We start from the raw sequence: 3,455 nt of genomic DNA on the forward strand, positions 1-3,455 counted from the left end.
GCCCTTTTTGTTAATCTGCGTGTGTTCTGTTGTTCATAGGGTTTTCAGAGGCCTGCTATTTCAGAAGTGGGTGGCCAATCCTTCTTCCTAGTCTGTCTTGAGAGGTACCCAGGATTTCCGGCGTGCTCCTGGGTGGAAGGGCAGCTTGAGAGCGGGCACAAGGGAGGCCAGCCCACATAGGAGACGAAGAGGCATTTTCCAGAGGTAGCCAGGATTTCCGGCGTGCTCCTGGGCGGAAGGGCGGCTTGAGAGCGGGCACAAGGGAGGCCAGCCCACATAGGAGATGAAGAGGCATTTTCCAGAGGTACCCAGGATTTCCGGCGTGCTCCTGGGCGGAAGGGCGGCTTGAGAGCGGGCACAAGAGAGGCCAGCCCACATAGGAGATGAAGAGGCGTTTTCCAGAGGTACCCAGGATTTCCGGCGTGCTCCTGGGCGGAAGGGAAACATAATCCACTCAGGAGTTCTACAGGACACGTCACCTTCCCTTGGAGACAGCTCAACTAAACTCAAGAGACACTGGTCAAAATGAAAATGTTAGCCGTCGACGTTTTTGAAATCACAGAAGCCAAGAAAGCTTAAGATACAAACTGTCAGATCATGGGTTGGACAATGGAAGATATTTTCTGAAGGGACTTGGTAGATGAGAAAGGTTATCCTGGTGGAGGGTGGAGCTTGGTATTAAGTGGGTCAAGGCACTGGGCTAAGAGGGGGGTCAACACTTTAACTAACGCTTATCCCCACAATAAGGGATTTATCTTTAACTGCTCCACAAATTGCTGTCTGTCAGATACTCCTCTAAATCTGAACATCCCAAAGATTAGCACTTGTTATGTTTAGGTAGATAATAAAGTGGAAGCACACGGCACCCTTGACATCACAGGACAGTTGCTTATAAAATTAGACTTCTGACACTGGGCTTCAGCTTTGTTCTCTCACAGATCGTCATCCTCGTCTGGGAGAGCAGTTGTTTGTGCAACGTCTAAATCATGCTCATATTGTGCTGCCAATGCTAGGTCCATGACAACTTCTGGTGGGGCAAGCAGGGCAACAAACTCCAAGCTAGGGGCTCCAATTATTTTCCTAGCAAGGCAAAAGAAAGGCTTTTCAAAGTTGTAGTTACTTTTGGCAGAAATATCATAGTACTGAAGATTCTTCTTTTGGTGGAAAACAATGGATTTTGCCTAAGTATTTCTATCCACATTGTTGCCACATAATGCTATGGTGATATTTTCACACACTTGAACCAGATCCTTATGTCAGTTAGTCATGTTCTTGTGGGCAATTCTCGATGTTACATCAAACATTATTATAACACACTAGGCTTGGATATAATAACCATCCCTTAGTCCCCTCAATTTTTCCTGGACAGCTGTAATACACACATTGAATTTTATCAGTCCTCGGTTGGTGTGGAACATGAGGGGATCCCCCCAAGATGGCACATAATTCTCAAATTCACGAGTCAGATCACGTATCATGAACATTGTTGTTCTAGTACTTCACCCATCAACACGAGCTTGAACTGGACTCCTCTTGGACAGCCATTGTGATGGTTTTTCCAGAAGCATCTCTGGGCCCTGTCTCACTGAGGGATGGAAAGATGATGGAAGCTTTATAAGAAAATATTTTAATTGCTGTCCTGTAGCCAAGCTAACTTGAATTCATTATCTCCATTCACTCCCACGTAGTTAATAGAATATATTTGTTCAGCATCTACTACACACTCAAAAAAAGTTCCATTTCCATCTCACATTCTGCCTCATTGTGACACTTGTATTCCAGAGCAGAACTTTGCTCTGCAGGATAAAAATGTCTCAGTTCTGGAAGTCGCTTGCCAGTGCTTTCTTTGGAGGGACTTCTGGGAGAATTGGAGCCTTAAGTGTTTGAGTTTTGACCTTGTCATTATTGTTGCTGTCAAGTATAGTATGGCTCCTAGTGATTCTATGAACAGATTTGAATCCTGACCTATCCTGTGCCATTCTCACCATCTCTGATACAGTTGAGCCCATAGTTGCTATTAGCCAACTCTTTTCTGTAGCATTGTGTGGCTGGTGATAAAGAAATGTAAATTATGTTTTCAAAGACCTGACAATTCCTGGGCAGAGAACACTAAGAAGCTCTGGTGGCCTAATGAATAGAGAATTGTGCTGCCAACCCTAAGGCAAATGGTTTGAATTCACCAACTGCTCCAAGGGAGAAAGATGAGCAGTTACTTCCCCTGTGATTTATAGCCTCTGAGTAACCTGCTGGAGGGTCAGCTATATGCAGGTTCCAACTCAATGGCAATGTGGTACTTTTTAAAATTTATCTGTTGTTTTGTTCTTTTCAAGTGTATTGGGTCACATTACTGCTTCAGTAGCTTCCACTTGTAATTAGAATAAATTCAGATTCCATACATGGCATGTCCAGGAAGGTTCTGTTCTCAGTCCTATCACCTCAGTGCTCACCTCTATGTGTCAAAGATTGTGCTCTGCATGTTTTCTTTCTGCCATTTGGCTTATTTACCTGGCAGAAGATTATAGGTTTGTAAAGAGCAAGTTAGAAATGGCCAGAGATGGTAATGTCCTACCGCATTGTTATGTGCCATCACGTTATCTATGACTTATATCACCCCTATGAACAATAGACCTGACCTTTGCCCTATCCTGTGCCATCCTCACCATCTCTGATATACCTGCACCCAGTGTTACAGTCACTGTGTCAGTCTATCTTAATGAGGGTCTTCCTCTCTTACACGGGATCCTTTCCTTTCCAAATGTGATGTTCTTTCTCAAGGTCTAGCTACTTCTAACAATATGCAGGAATTTTGCAAAATGAAGCTTCACCATTTTTGCCTCTCAAAAGCACACTGTTTGCATTTTCTCCAAGATGCATTTGCTTGTTCTTTTGGCAGTCTGTGCAATACCCAGTATTCTGTTCCAACACCACAACTCAAAGACATCAATTCTTCTTCTGTCATCCTTAGTCATTGTCCATCATTCAAGATCACGGCGGGATTAGGTACACCTTAGTCTCTAAATGGACATTATTGCTCTTGAGCACGTTGAAAAGTTCCTTAATAGCATATTTTCCCAACACAATGTGCCTTTGATTTCTCGGCTGCAGGTACCAAGGATATTGATTGTGGTTTCAAGAAAGACAAAATAGTTGACAATTTCAGTCTCTTCTCCATCTATCATGATGTTGCCTTTTGGCCCAGTGGTGAAGATTTTTGTTTTCTTGATGTTGAGATGTAATTGATATGAAGTTGTAGTCATTAATCTTCTGAAGCAAGCATTTCAAGTCCTCCTTACTTTCAATAAGCAAAGTTGTCTTATCTGTGTATCTCAGTTTGTTGATGAATATTCCAACAATTCTGGTGCCGCAATCTTCATATCACACACACACACACACACACACACACACAAAGTCCGGCTTCTTGGATGATTTCCTCAGCGTAAATTTTATTTTTTTTT

The 3,455-nt window shown here is 43.1% G+C and overlaps 1 pseudogene; it reads right to left on the reverse strand.

Moving 5' to 3' along the window:
• Positions 1-932: 932 nt before the first annotated feature.
• On the reverse strand, positions 933-1,532 carry LOC102866749 (annotated as a pseudogene).
• Between the last annotated feature and the right edge of the window lie 1,923 nt (positions 1,533-3,455).

This window comes from Elephantulus edwardii, unplaced genomic scaffold, assembly GCF_000299155.1.
Source record: "Elephantulus edwardii isolate Elephantulus edwardi_28Jun2011 unplaced genomic scaffold, EleEdw1.0 scaffold04081, whole genome shotgun sequence".
NCBI lineage: Eukaryota > Metazoa > Chordata > Mammalia > Macroscelidea > Macroscelididae > Elephantulus > Elephantulus edwardii.